Below are 8,273 nucleotides of genomic sequence, written 5' to 3' on the forward strand. Positions count from 1 at the left end.
CAGGTGTTTAATTCCAGAGTGAAGGCTGTCAGGGTGTTTAATTCCAGAGTAAAGGCTGTCAGGGTGTTTAATCCAAGAGTAAAAGATGTCAAGATATCTAATTCCAGAGTAAAGGCTGTCAGGGTGTTTAATTCAAGGGTAAAGGCTGTCAGGGTGCTTAATTCCACGGAAAAGGCTGTCAGGGTGTTTAATTCCAGAGTGAAGGCTGTCAGGGTGTTTAATCCAAGAGTAAACGATGTCAAGATATCTAATTCCAGAGTAAAGGCTGTCAGGGTGTCTAATTCCAGGGTAAAGGCTGTCAGGGTGTTTAATTCAAGGGTAAAGGCTGTCAGGGTGCTTAATGCCACGGTAAAGGCTGTCAGGGTGTCTAATTCCAGAGTAAAGGCTGTCAGAGTGTTTAATCCCAGGGTGAAGGTTGTCAGGGTGTCTAATCCCGGAGTAAAACTGTCAGGATGTCTAATTCCACAGTAAAGGCTGTCAGGGTGTTTAATCCCAGAGTAAAAGATGTCAAGATATCTAATTCCAGAGTAAAGGCTGTCAGGGTGTTTAATTCCAGGGTAAAGGCTGTCAGAGTGTTTAATTCCAGGGAAAAGGCTGTCAGGGTGTTTAATTCCAGAGTGAAGGCTGTCAGGGTGTTTAATTCCAGAGTAAAGGCTGTCAGGGTGTTTAATCCAAGAGTAAAATATGTCAAGATATCTAATTCCAGAGTAAAGGCTGTCAGGGTGTTTAATTCAAGGGTAAAGGCTGTCAGGGTGCTTAATTCCAGGGTAAAGGCTGTCAGGGTGTTTAATTCCACAGTCATCATCAATCAATCAACTTTTTTCTTATATAGCGCCAAATCACAACAAACAGTTGCCCCAAGGCGCTCCATATTGTAAGGCAAGGCCATACAATAATTATGAAAAACCCCAACGGTCAAAACGACCCCCTATGAGCAAGCACTTGGCAACAGTGGGAAGGAAAAACTCCCTTTTAACAGGAAGAAACCTCCAGCAGAACCAGGCTCAGGGAGGGGCAGTCTTCTGCTGAGACTGGTTGGGGCTGAGGGAAAAAACCAGGAAAAAGACATGCCGTGAAGGGGGGCAGAGATCGATCACTAATGATTAAATGCAGAGTGATGCATACGGAGCAAAAAGAGAAAGAAACAGTGCATCATGGGAACCCCCCACAATCTACGTCTAAAGCAGCATAACCAAAAGGAAAGTTTTAAGCCTAATCTTAAAAGTAGAGAGGGTATCTGTCTCCCTGATCTGAATTGGGAGCTGGTTCCACAGGAGAGGAGCCTGAAAGCTGAAGGCTCTGCCTCCCATTCTACTCTTACAAACCCTAGGAACTACAAGTAAGCCCGCAGTCTGAGAGCGAAGCGCTCTAATGGGGTAATATGGTACTACGAGGTCCCTAAGATAAGATGGGACCTGATTATTCAAAACCTTATAAGTAAGAAGAAGAATTTTAAATTCTATTCTAGAATTAACAGGAAGCCAATGAAGAGAGGCCAACACGGGTGAGATATGCTCTCTCCTGCTAGTCCCCGTCAGTACTCTAGCTGCAGCATTCTGAACCAACTGAAGGCTTTTTAGGGAACTTTTAGGACAACCTGATAATAATGAATTACAATAGTCCAGCCTAGAGGAAATAAATGCATGAATTAGTTTTCAGCATCACTCTGAGACAAGACCTTTCTGATTTTAGAGATATTGCGTAAATGCAAAAAGGCAGTCCTACATATTTGTTTAATATGCGCTTTGAATGACATATCCTGATCAAAAATGACTCCAAGATTTCTCACAGTATTACTAGAGATCAGGGAAATGCCATCCAGAGTAACGATCTGGTTAGACACCATGCTTCTAAGTTTTGTGGGGCCAAGTACAATAACTTCAGTTTATCTGAGTTTAAAAGCAGGAAATTAGAGGTCATCCATGTCTTTATGTCTGTAAGACAATCCTGCAGTTTAGCTAATTGGTGTGTATCCTCAGGCTTCATGGATAGATAAAGCTGGGTATCATCTGCGTAACAATGAAAATTTAAGCAATACCAGTCTAATAATACTGCCTAAGGGAAGCATGTATAAAGTGAATAAAATTGGTCCTAGCACAGAACCTTGTGGAACTCCATAATTAACTTTAGTCTGTGAAGAAGATTCCCCATTTACATGAACAAACTGTAATCTATTAGACAAATATGATTCAAACCACCGCAGCGCAGTGCCTTTAATACCTATGACATGCTCTAATCTCTGTAATAAAATTTTATGGTCAACAGTATCAAAAGCAGCACTGAGGTCCAACAGAACAAGCACAGAGATAAGTCCACTGTCCGAAGCCATAAGAAGATCATTTGTAACCTTCACTAATGCTGTTTCTGTACTATGATGAATTCTAAAACCTGACTGAAACTCTTCAAATAGACCATTCCTCTGCAGGTGATCAGTTAACTGTTTTACAACTACCCTCTCAAGAATCTTCGAGAGAAAAGGAAGGTTGGAAATTGGCCTATAATTAGCTAAGATAGCTGGATCAAGTGATGGCTTTTTAAGTAATGGTTTAATTACTGCCACCTTAAAGGCCTGTGGTACATAACCAACTAACAAAGATAGATTGATCATATTTAAGATTGAAGCATTAAATAATGGTAGGACTTCCTTGAGCAGCCTGGCAGGAATGGGGTCCAATAAACATGCCGATGGTTTGGACGAAGCAACCAATGAAAATAACTCAGACAGAACAACCGGAGAGAAAGAGTCTAACCAAATACCGGCATCACTGAAAGCAGCCAAAGATAACGATACATCTTTGGGATGGTTATGAGTAATTTTTTCTCTAATAGTCAAAATTTTGTTAGCAAGAAAGTCATGAAGTCATTACTAGTTAAAGTTAATGAATACTCAGCTCAATAGAGCTCTGACTCTTTGTCAGCCTAGCTACAGTGCTGAAAAGAAACCTGAGGTTATTCTTATTTTCTTCAATTAGTGATGAGTAGAAAGATGGTCCTAGCTTTACGGAGGGCTTTTTTATAGAGCAACAAACTCTTTTTCCAGGCTAAGTGAAGATCTTCTAAGTTAGTGAGACGCCATTTCCTCTCCAACTTACGGGTTATCTGCTTTAAGCTACGAGTTTGTGAGTTATACCACGGAGTCAGACACTTCTGATTTAAAGCTCTCTTTTTCAGAGGAGCTACAGCATCCAAAGTTGTCTTCAAAGAGGATGTAAAACTATTGACGAGATACTCTAACTCCCTTACAGAGTTTAGGTAGCTACTCTGCTCTGTGTTGGTATATGACATTAGAGAACATAACGAAGGAATCATATCCTTAAACCTAGTTACAGCGCTTTCCTGAAAGACTTCTAGTGTAATGAAACTTATTCCCCACTGCAGGGTAGTCCATCAGGGTAAATGTAAATGTTATTAAAAAATGATCAGACAGAAGGGAGTTTCAGGGAATACTGTTAAATCTTCTATTCCCATACCATAAGTCAGAACAAGATCTAAGATATGATTAAAGTGGTGGGTGGACTCATTTACTTTTTGAGCAAAGCCGATAGAGTCCAATAATAGACCAAATGCAGTGCTGAGGCTGTCATTCTCAGCATCTGTGTGGATATTAAAATCGCCCACTATAATTATCTTATCTGAGCTAAGCACTAAGGCAGACAAAAGGTCTGAAAATTCACAGAGAAACTCACAGTAACGACCTGGTGGACGATAGATAATAACAAATAAAACTGGTTTTTGGGACTTCCAATTTGGATGGACAAGACTAAGAGACAAGCGTTCAAATGAATTAAAGCTCTGTCTAGGTTTTTGATTAATTAATAAGCTGGAATGGAAGATTGCTGCTAATCCTCCGCCACGGCCCGTGCTACGAGCATTCTGACAGTTAGTGTGACTCGGGGGTGTTGACTCATTTAAACTAACATATTCATCCTGCTGTAACCAGGTTTCTGTTAGGCAGAATAAATCAATACGTTGATCAATTATTATATCATTTACCAACAGGGACTTAGAAGAGAGAGACCTAATGTTTAATAGACCACATTTAACTGTTTTAGTCTGTGGTGCAATTGAAGGTGCTATATTATTTTTTCTTTTTGAATTTTTATGCTTAAATAGATTTTTACTGGTTATTGGTGGTCTGGGAGCAGGCACCGTCTCTACGGGGATGGGGTAATGAGGGGATGGCAGGGGGAGAGAAGCTGCAGAGAGGTGTATAAGACCACAGCCCTGCCTCCTGGTCCCAACGCTGGACAGTCACAGTTTGGAGGATCCAAGAAAATTGGCCAGATTTCTAGAAATGAGAACTGCTCCATCTACAGTGAAGGCTGCCAGGGTGTTTAATCCCAGAGTAAAAGATGTCAAGATATCTAATTCCAGAGTAAAGGCTGTCAGGGTGTCTAATTCCAGGGTAAAGGCTGTCAGAGTGTCTAATTCCAGAGTAAAGGCTGTCAGGGTGTTTAATTCAAGGGTAAAGGCTGTCAGGGTGCTTAATGTCAGGGTAAAGGCTGTCAGGGTGTTTAATCCCAGAGTAAAAGATGTCAAGATATCTAATTCCAGATTAAAGGCAGTCAGGGTGTCTAATTCCAGGGGAAAGGCTGTCAGGGTGTCTAATTCCAGAGTAAAGGCTGTCAGGGTGTTTAATTCAAGGGTAAAGGCTGTCAGGGTGCTTAATTCCAGGGTAAAGGCTATCAGGGTATTTAATTCCAGAGTGAAGGCTGTCAGGGTGTTTAATCCCAGAGTAAAAGATGTCAAGATATCTAATTCCAGAGTAAAGGCTGTCAGGGTGTCTAATTCCAGGGTAAAGGCTGTCAGGGTGTCTAATTCCAGAGTAAAGGCTGTCAGGGTGTTTAATCCCAGATTAAAGGCTGTCAGAGTGTTTAATCCCAGAGTGAAGGTTGTCAGGGTGTCTAATCCCTGAGTAAAACTGTCAGGATGTCTAATTCCAGAGTAAAGGCTGTCAGTGTGTTTAATCCCAGAGTAAAAGATGTCAAGATATCTAATTCCAGAGTAAAGGCTGTCAGGGTGTCTAATTCCAGAGTAAAGGCTGTCAGAGTGTTTAATCCCAGATTAAAGGCTGTCAGAGTGTTTAATCCCAGAGTGAAGGTTGTCAGGGTGTCTAATCCCTGAGTAAAACTGTCAGGATGTCTAATTCCAGAGTAAAGGCTGTCAGGGTGTTTAATCCCAGAGTAAAAGATGTCAAGATATCTAATTCCAGAGTAAAGGCTGTCAGGGTGTCTAATTCCAGAGTAAAGGCTGTCAGGGTGTTTAATTCAAGGGTAAAGGCGGTCAGGGTGCTTAATTCTAGGGTAAAGGCTGTCAGGGTGTTTAATTCCAGAGTGAAGGCTGTCAGGGTGTTTAATCCCAGAGTAAAAGATGTCAAGATATCTAATTCCAGGGTAAAGGCTGTCAGGGTGTTTAATTCAAGGGTAAAGGCTGTCAGGGTGTTTAATTCCAGAGTGAAGGCTGTCAGGGTGTTTAATTCCAGAGTAAAGGCTGTCAGGGTGTTTAATCCAAGAGTAAAAGATGTCAAGATATCTAATTCCAGAGTAAAGGCTGTCAGGGTGTTTAATTCAAGGGTAAAGGCTGTCAGGGTGCTTAATTCCAGGGTAAAGGCTGTCAGGGTGTTTAATTCCACAGTGAAGGCTGTCAGGGTGTTTAATCCCAGAGTAAAAGATGTCAAGATATGTCATTCAAAGCGCATATTAAACAAATATGTAGGACTGCTTTTTTGCATTTACGCAATATCTCTAAAATCAGAAAGGTCTTGTCTCAGAGTGATGCTGAAAAACTAATTCATGCATTTATTTCCTCTAGGCTGGACTATTGTAATTCATTATTATCAGGTTGTCCTAAAAGTTCCCTAAAAAGCCTTCAGTTAATTCAAAATGCTGCAGCTAGAGTACTGACGGGGACTAGAAGGAGAGAGCATATCTCACCCATATTGGCCTCTCTTCATTGGCTTCCTGTTAATTCTAGAATAGAATTTAAAATTCTTCTTCTTACTTATAAGGTTTTGAATAATCAGGTCCCATCTTATCTTAGGGACCTCGTAGTACCATATCACCCCAATAGAGCGCTTCGCTCTCAGACTGCAGGCTTACTTGTAGTTCCTAGGGTTTGTAAGAGTAGAATGGGAGGCAGAGCCTTCAGCTTTCAGGCTCCTCTCCTGTGGAACCAGCTCCCAATTCGGATCAGGGAGACAGACACCCTCTCTACTTTTAAGATTAGGCTTAAAACTTTCCTTTTTGCTAAAGCTTATAGTTAGGGCTGGATCAGGTGACCCTGAACCATCCCTTAGTTATGCTGCTATAGACGTAGACTGCTGGGGGGTTCCCATGATGCACTGTTTCTTTCTCTTTTTGCTCTGTATGCACCACTCTGCATTTAATCATTAGTGATCGATCTCTGCTCCCCTCCACAGCATGTCTTTTTCCTGGTTCTCTCCCTCAGCCCCAACCAGTCCCAGCAGAAGACTGCCCCTCCCTGAGCCTGGTTCTGCTGGAGGTTTCTTCCTGTTAAAAGGGAGTTTTTCCTTCCCACTGTAGCCAAGTGCTTGCTCACAGGGGGTCGTTTTGACCGTTGGGGTTTTACATAATTATTGTATGGCCTTGCCTTACAATATAAAGCGCCTTGGGGCAACTGTTTGTTGTGATTTGGCGCTATATAAAAAAAATTGATTGATTGATTGAAGATATCTAATTCCAGAGTAAAGGCTGTCAGGGTGTCTAATTCCAGGGGAAAAGATGTCAGGGTGTCTAATTCCAGAGTAAAGGCTGTCAGGGTGCTTAATTCCAGGGTAAAGGCTGTCAGGGTGTTTAATTCCACAGTGAAGGCTGTCAGGGTGTTTAATCCCAGAGTAAAAGATGTCAAGATGTCTAATTCCAGAGTAAAGGCTGTCAGGGTGTTTAATTCAAGGGTAAAGGCTGTCAGGGTGCTTAATGTCAGGGTAAAGGCTGTCAGGGTGTTTAATCCCAGAGTAAAAGATTTCAAGATATCTAATTCCAGAGTAAAGGCTGTCAGGGTGTCTAATTCCAGGGGAAAGGCTGTCAGGGTGTCTAATTCCAGAGTAAAGGCTGTCAGGGTCTCTAATTCCAGAGTAAAGGCTGTCAGGGTCTCTAATTCCAGGGTAAAGGCTGTCAGGGTGTCTAATTCCAGGGTAAAGGCTGTCAGGGTGTTTAATCCCAGAGTAAAAGATGTCAAGATATCTAATTCCAGACTAAAGGCTGTCAGGACTTCTAATTCCAGAGTAAAGGCTGTCAGGGTCTCTAATTCCAGGGTAAAGGCTGTCAGGGTGTTTAATCCCAGAGTGAAGGCTGTCAGGGTGTTTAATCCCAGAGTAAAAGATGTCAAGATATCTAATTCCAGAGTAAAGGCTGTCAGGACTTCTAATTCCAGGGTAAAGGCTGTCAGGGTGTTTAATCCCAGAGTGAAGGCTGTCAGGGTGTTTAATCCCAGAGTAAAAGATGTCAAGATATCTAATTCCAGAGTAAAGGCTGTCAGGACTTCTAATTCCAGAGTGAAGGCTGTCAGGGTGTTTAATCCCAGAGTAAAAGATGTCAAGATATCTAATTCCAGAGTAAAGGCTGTCAGGACTTCTAATTCCAGAGTGAAGGCTGTCAGGGTGTTTAATCCCAGAGTAAAAGATGTCAAGATATCTAATTCCAGAGTAAAGGCTGTCAGGACTTCTAATTCCAGAGTGAAGGCTGTCAGGGTGTTTAATCCCAGAGTAAAAGATGTCAAGATATCTAATTCCAGAGTAAAGGCTGTCAGGGTAAGACACAAAGACAAACTCATTCATAAAATGTGTTTTAATAGTATAATAAGTATAATGGCTAAGCTTTTTTTAATGCTGTGAAAATTCTCATTTTAAACATGTATGCAAATACTCTATTATACAAGTATTAATGCTCACATAGCCAAGTTCACCCTGTGACCATTAAATGGAATAAGCAGGTGCAGAAAATGAATGAATGAATGAGTAGCCAAGTTCATTATCAAAGCACCTGTGGTGGATTCATCTGTGTTTACACTGAAAGAAGAAGAAAATCAAACTTGAATCAATACAGTAAAAAAAAAAAAAAAAAAATTGTAGTCGTTTATAATTTGTTTGTAGTTGCTTCTAATTTCAATTTCTTACTTTCTCTCATTACATTTATAATATGGTTTAAACCTTAAATTATGACTATACTGTGAGCACTATAAATTTAGGTGTAATAAATTACAGTATTTTTTTAAACACTGATCAAAGTTTCACTTTTTTTCCAGTGTATATATGT

The sequence above is a fragment of the Thalassophryne amazonica genome, chromosome 15 (genome assembly GCF_902500255.1).
Source record: "Thalassophryne amazonica chromosome 15, fThaAma1.1, whole genome shotgun sequence".
In the NCBI taxonomy this organism is placed as follows: Eukaryota; Metazoa; Chordata; class Actinopteri; order Batrachoidiformes; family Batrachoididae; genus Thalassophryne; species Thalassophryne amazonica.